Below are 15,072 nucleotides of genomic sequence, written 5' to 3'. Positions count from 1 at the left end.
AGAATTGTCTCACGTGGTTACAGATATCTACGGTCAGCTGTCAGAAAGTTAGAGACCCAGGAGGATCAATGGTATATAGTTCTAGTCTAGGTCTGAAGGCCTGAAAATCAGAACTGATGGTGTAAGTTCCAGTCTTAGAGTCTGAGTCTTAAGGAATTAGAAAACTGAAGTCCCAGCTCAAAGACAGTTCCATGAAAAGGGCAAATTCTTTTACTTGGTCTTTTGTGTTCAGGTTTTCAATGGATTGGGTAAGGCCATCAACACCGGGTGGAACAATCTGCTCTACTCAGTCTACCAATTCAAATGTTAACTATCAAGAAATACCCTCACAGATATACCTAGAATAATATTTAATGTTTAACCACATATCTGGGTACCCAATAGCCCAGTGAAATTGACACATAAAATTAACAATCCAAAAGGGTTTTGAAAAATTTAAATATCATATGATCCATCAATTCCATTTCGGGGTGTACATGTTAAAGAACTGAAAGCAGAGTCTCAAAGAGATATTACACACCTAGCAACACTATTCACAATAGCAAAGAGGTGGAGCAACTCAAGTGTCCACTAATGGGTGAATGGATTTTTTTAAAAAGTGGTATATACATAAATGGAACATTATTTAGTCTTGAAAATGAAGGAAATTCTGACATTCAACAATATGAATCAACTTCAAGGACATTTTTCCAAGTGAAAAACAGAACACATACTATATGATTCCATTTATATGTGGTATCTAGAGTAGATCAATTTATAGAAATAGAAAGTAATATAATGGTTGCCAGGAGCAGCAGGAAGGGGAAAATGGGGAGATGGTATTTAAAGGGAACAGAGTTTCAGTTTTATGAGATGAAAATTTTCTGGAGATTCATTCTACAACACAATATTAAACAATATGAATATGTTTAACATTACTGAACTGTAAATTTAGAAATGGTTAAGATGATAAATTTTATTATGATATTTTCACTACGATTAAAAATTTAAATGCAAAATTAGTAAACTGGACATAGTTTAATGAAAGAAGAATTTTCATAGGCTTGGGCAGGCCTAACCAACCCACAAGCAATCTTGAGGCCCCTAATGACTAACATTATTTGAGATGCCTTACCAGATTACCATTATTTGAGATGCCTTACATCTGAGGGAGCACAGAGAAGAAACTGTATTACCGTTAGCAGAGTCTGGTAAGACCCAGGCATGTAGACTAGGAATTGATGGAAATGAACTGTATCCTGAGAGGAATGCTGCTGCCGCCAAAATCCTGGTTAAATGAGGAAAGAGCTGGGAGTGGGAAAGAAATAAATATTACACCTTCCCTTCCTTTGATCTCCTGCTGGTGCTTGCCCATTGGTGAAAACAAATACAGGAAGTGGGAGGTCTAGAGACAAAGACCATAGTAATCAGCCTCCTGGGCCCCAGAGCGAAGCCCAAAGGTAGAATCGGAGACTATGCATTATTTACCATTATAAACTTTCCTCAAAGCACTCACACTAGTGCTTTCCGAATTTAATAAATATTTGTTATTGATTAAAATTTGAAATTTTTTTTCTATTCTCATTGCTCTTTTTCTATAGTTCAGGCCCTTTTTATTTCTTCTTTGGAACTATCACTCAGTGTGTTTGCCTCATTAACTGTTTCTGGCATAGTTCTAATCATGACACTCCCTTAATGTGATAATGTCCCCATTGCCTAGTGTCTAATGATTCAGTTCCTGTACACTTTCTACAACCCATATATTATATCCTTGCATCTAGAGTCCATGTATCTATAAACCATGTTTTATGAATCCCAATCTATGCATATCATAATTCTTTAGTGAGACAGCCATTATTTTTTTCTGTAATTTTTGTTGAATGTTCCGTCCTTGTCCCCAGCACCAACCCAATAAGTAGCACACGGTTTTGAGAAAAAGGAAAAAGAAGGTTTACTGCTTTGCTAGCAAAGGAGACACACAGGGGACTCCTGTCTCAGAGGCTGTGATTCTGTCCATCAGTCGGAACAGGGGGCTTTTAAAGAGGTGACTCAAAGGAACACATTCCACGTGTTCTCTGTCTGGAGTGGTAATTCACTTGTTACTTTGGGAGACAGTCATTTCTGAGATCTTCTGGTGCCATGCCCAAAGTCTGGATCACTTGGTTCCTGTGGTGGGTGTGTACTCATGGACAGATAACTCTGCCTAGGATGGGGAAGAAAGGTTGGCCTGTTTCCCCTGAGATTAGGGAAGGAGAGAGATTAGGGAGGAGCAGAGAGAAAGGAAGAGAAAGAAACATGTCCATTTTAAAAGTAAGTTGCAGTGACAGAGCAGCAAGGGCTATATTCAAAGCATAAAGTGGACCACTGTTACATAATAAAGAGGTTTTTCTTAGAGAATTCTCAAAAGGTTTACAGCAGTGTGAAATTATCTGGACCACTTATCCTTTCAAGTCCATGCTCCTTGGTTAAGCAAGAACTACATTCTGGTTAAAATACTCACTCATCTATTTGTTCATTCCTGCAATAAAGATTCATATAATCAGCTGGGCATGCTATAATCCCAGCTACTCAAGAGGCTGGGCAGAAGAATTCCGAGTTTAAGGCCAGCCTAGTCCATATAACAAGACCCTGTCCCAAATTTAAGAAATAAAAAAGAACTGCGGATGTAGCTCAATGGTAGAGAACCCATGGGTTCAATCCCCACTATCACACACACACACACACACACACACACACACACACAACCATACAATCATATGGCAAGATGCTTAAATAATGAAAAAAATATAAAATCAAAAATGCAAATTTGTCTTTTCAAAAGGATAAAAATAGTTGATGTTTGGTAAAATCCAGAGTTATTTAGATGATTTTGACTCAGGAAGTATTTGAACTATGGCTTTATAACAAGGGGTTTTGTTCTAGAGGAAACACAAAATTGTCATAGAATCTGCCAAAATGTTTATGCAGTGATAAGAGAAAATTGCCCTACTTACCCTCTTGACTGAGTTTTAAAACAGCTGTGGGTTACCAGCCTTAAGTTATGTATTGATCACATTCATGAGTCATATACCTCATGCGCAGGCACACTCATTTATAAGCAAATTACAAGCAGTTTGCTTCTTTTATGTGAGCCTGTAGTCATTTAAAACAGTTTAAAGTAAATATACAAGCTCTGGAGACATGCCCTAGGGGCCCAAATCCTTGCTGTACCTGGATCTATGTGACCTTAGCCCTATTATCTAATCATTCAAGTTCTCCATTTCTTCACTTATAAAGTAGAGATAATGAAATACCTACATATAGGATTGGGTGAAGGGTAAATTAGTTAACATAGCTAATACTTAAAACTGGTCTGCTAAGAAAGCACTGAGTCATTATTATCACTATTGTTGCTATCATTTGTATAATTAAGAGATTAAAATATTCAAAAATACTAATATTGAGTAACTCTGGAAAATGGATAATGGGATTATAGTAGATGTAACTTTTAAGTCTATTTTTACTCTTCTAGTTTAAGTTTTCTAATAATAATAATGCTTATATAATCATGGTAAATCAATAAATGTTATTTTTTAAAGTACCAACAATTTTAAGAAGGAACTCATTAAAAGGTGAGCCCCTTTGAGACCAAAAGAGAATTGCATCTGTAATACCTACAAGAGTCTGAATCAGGGCTGGGGATGTAGCTCAGTTGGTAAAGTGCTTGCCTTGCATGTACAAGGCCCTGGGTTCAATCCCCAGCACCACCAAAAAAGAAAAAAGAGAGTCTGAATGGCTATTTTTAAAGTTTTGAATATTTAAAGTATTTCTACCTTGTAGAAAGTGCGGAATAGTACAAATAGTGAAAAATCACAATATCCAAAGTCAGTCACTCTTAATATCTTGCTTAACCTAAGGCTAACAGCTCTCATGAACCAATCTCATGGGCAAGTGTGGAGGTGACTAAGTGGAAAGAGTAGTGCCATTTCTGGGTTTTTCTAGGCCCATCTTGCCAGGAATCTCTACTATAGGAATTTCCTAGTGGTGCTGGTGGCAGATTCTTCAGGCAAAAAAGAAAGTCTTCTCATGGCTACCCTCTCTTAGAGTTCTCTTTCAGGTCAACTTGTCCTAAAATTCCTTTCTTCCCCTTTCTCTCTCTCTGGTGCTTTCTCAAAGTTTTCACCCCTTCAGGCCTAAAGGAAGATGAACCAATTCTTAAGTAACAGGACCTTTCCTTCTATGCATTATTTTAAATTTGAAAAGTGTCCACACAATACAATATAGCATAAACAAGTGTGTGTGTGTGTGTGTGTGTGTGTACATGCACATGCATACCTGTATGCTTATCTGACTCAGAGAATTTTAGGGAACTACTGTTTATTGGTTGAGAAAACTAAGAAAGAATTCAGGAGATTGATGCTGCTCAAGTACAGGTTTCCCACTTTGGTTTCTTTGGGGAAACAAAACTAAACTAAACAAAAAACCCACCTCCCACTGTAGTGAATTTAAAATCTTGTGTTACAAATGTTGGACTTTAAAACCTCAAAATCTTAGGGGAGGGGGCTGAATTATTCCAGATAAGGTCTGACAAAGGCCAAGAAACTGCAATGTTTCTAAGGAGTCCCTTGATAGTTTCCTGCTCACTCTGGAGCCAGGGTCCTCATTTTCTCTACCAACAATAAAATGTATGTAATAAGAATTCACATTTATGAAGAGGAAGAAGAGAAAAGGCATTAGCACTGTGCTGTTTCAAAAGGGAGAAAGGGCATTTGATTAAATGATTGATTTTCATCTGTCATAAAAAGCTTTCTTGTAAAGAAAAAAGAAATCTCAGTATGTTTCTAATAGTAAAATGGCTGATTCTCATTTCCTGCCTAATGAATTATTTACATACTCCACTGCAGGCCATTTATACTCCATCTACACTTAAGCAGTGCTCCAGAAGGGGCATACTCATATATAAAAGCATTGCTTCTGAATTCAATGTGTTCTCCTCATTTGCTTTGAGAATATGTTGGTGTTCTCCACCGTAGAGGTAAATGAAGACCCTTGATACCCTACAGTGTCTCTTCTATGACCGCAGAGCAATGGACAATGTGAGTTTTGCAAGGATGTCATTATTTGAGCAATAAAAATAGAGAATATCAGCAATTCAGAACTGAGCAAGAAAGGGCCATTGTAACCCTTAGGTATGGTCCAGTTGTAAGGCCCCCAAAAAAGGAAACCCCAACTCTGTCCCATGGATGGACGGCAACCCCAATCAACCACAGGAGGCGTCACTTGATGCAAACCGCAAGAGGTGTTTATTCCAGCGCGCTGGGACCCAACTCGAGGAGTCGAGTCCCTAGCAGAAAATCTTGTAGGTTTATAAAGGCAGAAACCACACATCGGGAGGGGTCACACATGAAAGGGGGAAAAGGGGGAACAAAGCTGCCAGGAAATTTCAAAGGGGGTCTGGGTTTGCTGACAACATGTTTCACAATGTTTTACAACAGGCTGTAGATTCTGGTCAATAGTTTCTGGTAATCCTTCTGTTTGAGCACTATCTGGCTATCAGGCTCAATTTACTCTTTTACTCTCTGTTTGGGAACAGAGAACAGCTTTAAGGGCTTTGTTCCCATTACTGGGAGGGAAACCTTAGGGAGTTGAGATAAAACAGACAGCTTAAAAAAATGTCCATTCTTTCATTTCCCCATTTTCTTTTCTGGTAAGTTCTAATCATGGAACTTCTGTCTCTATATACTCTTCTCCAAAGCTATTTCCTTGGCAGAGGGACTGGTATTGTTGCCTGAGCATTAGTACCTGTACAGCACTTACTCTTTCCCTGATGAAGGTGACTAGGTGATTTCAGGCAGGCAAGAGCCCAGGGGGCGGGCCACCAATTAGCAGCCCCTTGTTTGCAGTCCTTGGTCAACAGTCCTTGATAAAGGCAGGTAAATTTGGTAATCAATGGGCTCCGGAGATCTTTGACATTCCATTCTTCCAGGGGCAGTCTCCAACTTCCAGAGGCAGATGATTTTATGGCCATTTCCTCAATTTGACCCGATCCCCTATTTCTACACTAACTACCTGTTCCCAATTCTGGCTTCATTCCCCCCTCTAATCTCAGGAACTCCATGCTGCTGGGGAAGGAGGTCGATGACCGCTCTAGCTTCTTCGAGCTGGAAGTGGGTGGCGTGGGGCAAGCAGCTTGGAGTTCCTTTTCTAAAAATCGGGTCAATCAAGGGGTCCCAGGAAGAAGCCTGGTTGGGGAAGAGCAGGTTGTAAAGTCATCTGGGGGCGGCTGCTTCTATGATAGAAGAACAAAAAGACATGAGTCCTGAAATGAGATTAGCACAAAGTAAATGTTGCAGCATCTGAAACATGCCACTGAGTATCATGAAAATGACAGAAGTTAATCTCTCACCAGGAGGTGGAAGAACTGAGAAATTGTTCCCATAACTAGGCCTAGCAAAGGCTGGAGAGAACAAGGCCTTTATTTGGGGACTTTAACATTGTCATAGATGTCCCCAGAAAATATAGTTAAGCTACTTAATGTCATCTGATTTTGTAAAATATCCCTTTATTGGTATAACCTGTGTTTAGTAGAGATCTCTATACTTCTGTTACTTAGGAATAGATAATCATACTAGCAAACATAGATTAAGTCTTCCTGTGTAGCTTAGGAAGGTCTTAAACTGACTAAAAACTTCTGACTCTGGCAGTTTCTCTTGATAGTTATCAGGCACATTTGCTGAAGAATCTTTCTTTCATTTGTAGCTTCCAGCCTTTATTCTAGTGGGCTAATACAAGTGTACATCTTAAGTTACATTTAATTATTATTTCCTTTAAATGCCCAAGAATGGCTATATTTTGGTTTTAACTGTTTTGCTGGGTATCTAAGATCAAGCTGGTCAAATTGACCTGGTTCCTGTCTTGTTAAAGAGTCAGCTGAGTTCCCACAGGGGTCACTCGTACAGAACTTAAGAGCGGCTCCTTAGCTCCACCAGTGACTTTGATTAGGCAGGGTCTCTTGATGAGGTGACTTCCTTTAGAAACATCAAGGGATGTTTCCCCTTTTCCATGACCCTCCTCTGCAGCAGATGCACTGGATAATTTTTCATCCTCTAGTCTCAACAATCTCCTTGATCAGGAGGTTGTGTGACCCAGAGTTGCAACGCTCCTTAGAGAAGTTCTCTTACTCCCTGGGTTCAGGCTAACGTTGAGGGCAAGACCCAAATATGGACTTTTCTTGACCTCTGTATTTAACTCCAATTTCTAAGTTTGATCTTAATTATCCAGCAAGCCAGTCTCACCAGTCATAAATTAAGAGTAATGGGGCTTTAACTTTAATGTCCATAACTTTACAGTTATTTACCCTTTTATCTAACTGGAGTCTGCATTAGTACTGGAAGTTACCACTATCTATTCTATAGGTGATGGCTTATTATCACAAGTTACCTAGGTTGTTTGTTCTTGGAGCAGCTACTTCTGCAAAACATTAACAGGTAACAGTTTTACAAAATGAAATTAGCAAGAGTAAAAATATATTCAGCTTGTATAATAGCTATCTTGAATTTTGATTGAGAACTACATTCTATCCCCTATTTGAGATCACAGTACTTTTACAACAAGAACCAATCTTTTGACTATAACTTTAAATAAGCTGAAGTCTGACTTATTTTGGAGTCACTCTAACATGCAGTAAGGTGGGAGGCAGAGCCTTATCTCAGGTAAGGCAGGGCTCTTTACAGATCTTAAGTGTTCTAATTCTGATGTTGATCTTTGCTTCTTCCTTAAATACCATTAAGTAGTTTACATATACTGTTTCCTGAGTCTATATAAACTTTATAATTAACACAATTTAACATAGTATCTAAAGCATGAATCAAAGAAAGGCTGAGAGAGCTTTTAACTTTCCTTTTGTGATTAAGTGGCAAAATGTTTTCATGTTTCTTTCATGTTTCACAATATTAACCTTTAAACAAATCAGACTCTAATGTTTAGAAATACATTTACACTTGAAATTCTTTATCTCAGTGTAAAAAGTAACAAATTTTACACATACCCTATTGATAGCAGGTCCTATAATAGAACATTAAATGATAGAAATAAATCCCCAATAAAATTTACTCTTTATAAGTTTAAGATTACCATTACAGACAAGTTTAATCTGGAGGATAGCAGAGCTTAATAAATTCCTTGCTTTAAAAACTTGTGGTCCTGAAAAATATGAACACATTTAATATACAACTAGTGACCATTTCACAAATACCTTGACACTTTTATTTTACCAAATTGAGTTTTTAAAGAGAAATGTAGACTCTGTAACAAAGTACAATACTCTATAATAGTTGTTTAACCATAATTGTATACACCCCAATTTTTAAGACTAATTGTTCTAAAGAATAAAACTTAATAGACACAAAGAGTAAATTAGTGTTTCAAATCCTTGTTATTTTACCATGTTATTCTACCATATAGATTAAACTTTGGTTTATATCAGAACGTTAGTATTTCACCTTAGGAAAAACCTTCAATAGTTTTAGCTGTCTCACATACATATAACCAACTTAGTTACACACAAACTTGTTGAAACTTGCCCTTTACTTACACAGACTTTCTTAGCACTTACTTAGACCCTCATGTATTTCATCACACAAGCACTTTCTTACCCAGAAACATTTCCTTTTTCCTTTTACTAAATATATTTCCATACCCAGAACCTTTTATTTTCTCTTTCCTACTCGTTGACCCCTTTCTGTTCACATTCTGAAACAACTCTTATGAAATTTCTGAATTTAGATAAATTACTCTATTTTAATAAGATTAAATATTCTGTTGTTTATAGTACTCTAATTGAAACACAGTTGAAACTTTTGGGACCCTTTGTATATAGAAGTGCACTTGTTAGGACATAACTCTTAGTAACCTTGTTTTTGGTTTAGTGATGACACAAAGCAAGTTTAAACCCTTTTATTTACCAACCTATGAAAACACCAATAATGTTTAAGTATGATACCCAATGGAATTTAATGAGTTAAAAGTACTCGATGTTATTTAACAATTAGCATTTTAACTTTGTAAATTAATCAGATGTCTCTACAAACACATTAGAGTAATCCCATACATGTTGACTCTAATTCACTTATTCTGTAAAAAACCAAGATATCAGACAAGTGTCCTGAACAGTATTTGCTGTCTCTTTCCTGTTGAAGAAAAGTCCTAGAAACAATTGATATTAGACACTTTATTAACATCAATATTTTATTAGCTTGACCACCTAGAGACTTGCAAGTTATTTTCAAAGACATTTTACTCTTATTAGTTTACCCAATTTGAACCTTTTTTAAATCACGTGAATTAAAAGTATCTGGATCCATTTTTAAATTTTAATTTTAGGAGCGCTCAGTTCTGATACAGACAAAACATGACATCAGACAGCACAACATACAAATAACACAAAATCAAGCCCTTGTAACTTTATAGGTGAATCTCCATTGCAGTGTAACAGATGTTCAAAAACTCTAGTTGAATAAAAAATAGAACTGATCAAAAAATCATGAGCTCAAAAAAACATATAATTAAAAATATAGCATTTACTTTGCTGGAGTTTTAAAGACTCTTTTTACCTTTTCTTTCCCTGGGTTTGAGACCGGTCTCCTACTGAGCCTTTAGGCTTCTTTTATTTATATTGCAATGTAAGCCTTGACTGAGATCTGGAAGGATCTAACAGGTTTTAACAGAAACTCTGTGTCTAAGGCATTTTAGCCATCTCATCCGGACAGGTTGGATGTTAAAATTATGAGACCTTATTTTTCATTACTTTTGAGACTGAAGCTACTTTGCTAAGTTTCCCTTCAGGGCTGTCGGGAGGGGGAGTCCAGAGAAGGAACCTTTGGGGTCCACCCGAGAGTAGCCCGGGCCGAGAACCCCCCAGTTGTTCCAACCCTTCCTCCACCTCCACCACAAACACACAACAGAACCAGAACCAGATACAGACGGGCGCCAATCTCTGATCCACCAATTGAACCCCATCAGCGCCCTTACCGAGGGAGACTACCAGGCGTCCCTGGCTCTCCTTCCACCCTTAGGGCGTCCCCCAGGGCTGCAACCTGTGGCCCCCCAGGCACGTCTGCCGCCCACTCTTCGGCCACTCTCACGAGTCACCGAACGGCTGCCACCGAAACCGAAAGCGCGCTCACAGAACCAGACCAACTAACAAAACACAAGACAAAGACAGACAACTTCGGGGTACCCCTTCTTACCTCCAAGGTCGACTCCACGGATGAGGGGGGGCCATCTTATCCCGGGCGAGCCCCCAAATGTAAGGCCCCCCAAAAAGGAAACCCCAACTCTGTCCCATGGATGGACGGCAACCCCAATCAACCGCAGGAGGCGTCACTTGATGCAAACCGCAAGAGGTGTTTATTCCAGCGCGCTGGGACCCAACTCCAGGAGTCGAGTCCCTAGCAGAAAATCTTGTAGGTTTATAAAGGCAGAAACCACACATCGGGAGGGGTCACACATGAAAGGGGGAAAAGGGGGAACAAAGCTGCCAGGAAATTTCAAAGGGGGTCTGGGTTTGCTGACAACATGTTTCACAATGTTTTACAACAGGCTGTAGATTCTGGTCAATAGTTTCTGGTAATCCTACTGTTTGAGCACTATCTGGCTATCAGGCTCAATTTACTCTTTTACTCTCTGTTTGGGAACAGAGAACAGCTTTAAGGGCTTTGTTCCCATTACTGGGAGGGAAACCTTAGGGAGTTGAGATAAAACAGACAGCTTAAAAAAATGTCCAGTCTTTCACAGTCACTTACCAAATCTGCCTTGGGGTCCTGTTGTCATCTCCAGACTCCTCTACATCTCTCCTGACTTAACATAGGTTCAGAGGAAATGGGGAACTTGCAGTCTTTAAATGGAAGATGGTATTTTTAATATCTTGGGACATCTTCTAGGGAACAAATTGTGACAAGTTTTAGACTCTTTGTCCCAAAGGCATGCATTAACCATACCTAGCTCATTTGTAGAAGAAGAGTAGTTTTTCCCTCATAGAAAAGCCCTGTTCTTGCTCTACATGCTATATGGGAAGAAAGATGTATCTTCAAACCCCTACAGGCTCCTTAATCCTCCATCCCTCATTATGACATAGGCTGGAAACTTTGCAAGAGCAATAGTAACAGCAGGCAGATCCCCAGTAGGTTGCTCAAATTGCAATGGATTTTTTTCCCCATATTGCTGGAAGGATTAATTTCCCCATTAATACCTCAACTGGACAACTTTTTGTGATGACTTTTCTGATTTTAGAGCGACATATCACTTAAAATTTCCAGTTTAATATTAGTTTTGAAATAAAATTCATCTCTGTGGATTAAAGGTGTAGTGATGAAACTAACAGAAATAAGGCAGCAGCATGAATACTTAGCTGGATTCACACACTGCACCAATGAATTCTAGTTCATCATACTTCTTTTGAAAACCAGGAATACCTTTGGGATAAGGCATACTTTAATGTGTCTAAGAATGCCGGCCATCTCTTGAGGATCCTATTTTCAAATTCAAATTTTGTTGTCAAAAATATCCTTTTAATTATTAATTCTGTCACTTTGTATGTCTCTTTATTTTCTGAATGATAATACAGGTTTTGAAATCGTGACTATAGAGTTTTGCCTTTGATTATCAATAATAAGTTGATAGTTTTCAGGAATATCATTTTTGACTTCATGGATTTGTGAGATAACTTTAGAATTGAGTACTTTTTAATTATTGAAAGATACACTATTTATGAAAGAGCATATTTGTACACTTTACTGAATAAATTAGAAAACAGTGTAAACCCTAAGTTAGAAAATAGTATACTGTTAGCCAGAAAACACGTCATTAGCCTTTAGCAGTTCACTATTTGACACATTCCTTCCTCTTTCCACCAAAGTTACCTCTGACTATTGAATGCTCTTCTTGTTTCTCTTTTTGGTTTTACCACATATGATGAAACCATAAGCAATATACTATTTAATTTAGCCTGAAATTCATATAAACAGCTGAATGTGTCCTTTTGTGTCTCGCTTTTTTCTATAAAAATTATAATGATGAAAATATGTGTTGTTCTATGTAGCTATAGTTTATTCATTTTCATTGGTATATAATATTCCATTATTTAAATATACTATGATGTAATTATCCACTTTACTGTTGATAAACATGTGGGTTATTTATGTTTCTTGCTATTACAAATAATTATTCAATGAACATGCTTATACAGGCTTCCTGGTGGTCATAAATATGCAATACTTTTGCTGGGCACAGTGGTGCATGCCTGTCATCTTAGCAGCTTGGAAGACTGAGGCAGGAGGATTGCAAGTTCAAAGCCAGCCTCAGCAACTTAGTGAGACCCTAAGCAACTGAATGAGACCCTGTCTCTAAATAAAATACAAAGTAGAGCTGGGGATGTGATTCAGTGGTTAAGTGTCCCTGAATTCAATCTCTGGTACCCCCCCCAAAATATATAATGCCATTTATTGCATACTGAATTTAATGTTATAATAATATTAAATATTATATTTAATAATGAATATGTAGTTAATATCAGAGTACAACTAAATATTGATTTCTATATCATAGTTCATGTCCATCTTTGACTTTTCTAAGTAATGCCAGAGTTCTTTCCAAAGAAACCTTAACAATTTATATTCCCAGCTGCAGTGGGTGTGAATATCAGTTGCTCCATTTTTCCTCCAAAACATAGTCAACATTTACCAGTCTGGTAGTTACATACTCATTTCAGTTTAAATTTGCATTTCAGTGAAACTTGAACACCCGTTCAGACATGTACTGACTGTTTGGATTCCTTTTGTGAAGATGCTATTTAAGTGTTTGATTCTTATCTATAATATTGATATTGACTTGTAAAGGTTCTTCAGATATTCTGAACTTGAGTTCTTTGTCAATTATATGATAGGCAAACATCTTCCTTCAGTTTATGACATTTTACTTTGTCTTTCAAGTAATAAAAACCTTCCATTTTAATGCAGTTTAATTTAGTATTTTTTCTGCAGCATAATATTCATGCTTTGTTTAGAAATCTTTTTCTATCCTAAACTCATGTTGATAATCTTCTTCATAATATTCTAAATATTTTAAATGATTGGCATTGTATATATACTTTCAATTTAACTGGACTTTATCTTTTAAAAAATAATAAATTGAAGTAAAATTTCATTTTTCCCCATGGATTTCAAATTGAGCATGCACCATCTCTTGAGAAATCCATTCTTCCCTGCTGATCTTCAAATGTTTGTTTTTTTTTTCGATATCAACTGTCTGTATATGTGCAGATCTACTTCCAGTCTCTCTCTGTCCTGTTTGACTGTTTCAGTCCAACAATCAACACAAGCATCTTTGATTGCTAGAGCTTTAAAATAAGCCTCAAGAGCTGGGGAAGTAGCTCAGTGATAGAATACTTACCTAGCATGTATAAGACCCTGGGTTCAATCTCCAACACTATCAAAAAAAAAAATAAAGGTCCTGATATATGGTCAGAAAATAGTCTTACTTTGTTCTTCTGTAGGGGGATCTTGACTCTCCTTATCACTTTTCTCTTACTTATAAACTTTTTGAAACAGCTTATCACATTCTACAAAATTAATGTTAGGCATTTCAACTGGGATTATACTAACCCTTCAGAACATTTGGATTGAATTTATCATTAAGATACCGTGTTTTTCAATTCATGAAAATGGTTATTGCTCTGTTTATTTACGTCTTCTTCAATTTCTCTCCCAAAGGCTGTAAGATTTCTCTTTAAAGTTCATACATAAACACACATACATACGTCAAATTTTTTTTGCCTTTTTGTCACTAAAATTATTATATGGTTTTTATCTCATATAATTAATAACAACTTATATTAGCTGACTTTCTAATGTTAAGAAAACTTAATCCAAGTCTCTTATTCTTTTTATGTATTATAGATTCAGTTTGCTATTATTATGTCTGAGAGTTTCAAATCTAAGGTCATTGACAATGTTTTAGTCAGCTTTTTCCTAGTTGTGACCAAAAGACCTGACAAGAACAATTCGAGGATGAAAAGTTAATTTGGGGGCTCATAGTTTCAGAGGTGTCAGTCCATAGATGGCAGGCTCCATTGTTCTGGGCCAGAGGTAAGGCAGAATATCAGGGAGAAGGGTGTGGTGGAGGAAACTCACTTCGTTCAAGCCAGTTAGGAAGCAGAGAGAGTGCTCACCAGGCACAAAATATATACCCCAAAGGCATGCTACCTCCTTTAGCTACACCTAATCTGCCTACAATTACCAGCCAGTTAATCCATTCAAGTGAATTAATGTACTGCTTAGGTTAGGGCTCGCATAAACTAATCTTTTCATTTCTAAACCTTCTTGCATTGTCTCACACAGGAGCTTTTGGGGGACACCTCACACCTAAACCTAACAGGTAAGATTGGTCTATAAGTTATTCTTCTTATGCTTTCCTCCTCAGGTTTTTGTATGAAGGATCTGGTCACATAAACACAAGTTGGAAAGTGCTCATATTTTCTGCTATATTCTGGAAAAGTATATTTGAGGTTAAAATAACCTGTTCTTGAACATTTGAAACCATGTTTTCCACGTCATCCTGGTAGCATTCCTAGCAATTAGATGAGGCTAAGTGGTATATGAAGTAGATTTACCTCTTGTTCTCCCTTCATAGAACTGTGAAATTTATCAAATAAAAGCATAGGTAGTATGCTAGTCATCTTTTCCTCACTGTGACCAAAATACACAAGAACAATTTAGAGGAAAAAAAGTTCATTTTGGGACCAAGTTTCACAGATTCAGTTCATGATCAGCTGACTCCATTGTTCTGGGTCTGAGGTGCTGCAGAACATCATGGAAGAAGGGAATGGCAGAAGAAAGGTTCTCAGCTCATGGCAGAAAGATAGAGGTAGAAACCCAGCACAAGATATAGTCAAAGGACATGCCCTCTGGTGACCTACTTCCTCCAGACGCACCCACCTGCCTACAGTTACCACCCAGTACACCTTCAAAATATTCATCCATCAAACTTGAGAGTATTTCTTAAGTGAAATAAGCCAAACTCTGAAAGTCAAGGGTCATATGTTTTCTCTCATATGTGGAA

At 37.4% G+C, this 15,072-nt stretch overlaps 2 long non-coding RNA genes across 2 annotated transcripts in view; one reads left to right on the top strand and one right to left on the bottom strand.

Annotated features, from left to right (window-relative positions):
- LOC306650734 overlaps nucleotides 1–6,919 on the bottom strand; it is a 1,184,502-nt gene extending 1,177,583 nt beyond the window's left edge. The window contains exon 1 of the long non-coding RNA XR_013760993.1: nucleotides 6,648–6,919. This is a non-coding gene — a long non-coding RNA (uncharacterized lncRNA). The remainder of the gene's footprint in view (nucleotides 1–6,647) is intronic.
- Nucleotides 6,920–7,898: 979 nt separating this feature from the next.
- LOC306650736 overlaps nucleotides 7,899–15,072 on the top strand; it is a 48,154-nt gene continuing 40,980 nt past the window's right edge. Inside the window, exon 1 of the long non-coding RNA XR_013760996.1 lies at nucleotides 7,899–8,103. This is a non-coding gene — a long non-coding RNA (uncharacterized lncRNA). The remainder of the gene's footprint in view (nucleotides 8,104–15,072) is intronic.

This window comes from Sciurus vulgaris (genome assembly GCF_902686455.1).
Source record: "Sciurus vulgaris genome assembly, chromosome: X".
Lineage (NCBI taxonomy): Eukaryota > Metazoa > Chordata > Mammalia > Rodentia > Sciuridae > Sciurus > Sciurus vulgaris.
Note: the sequence above shows the minus strand (reverse complement) of the source record. Positions and strands in the feature narration are given on the sequence as shown.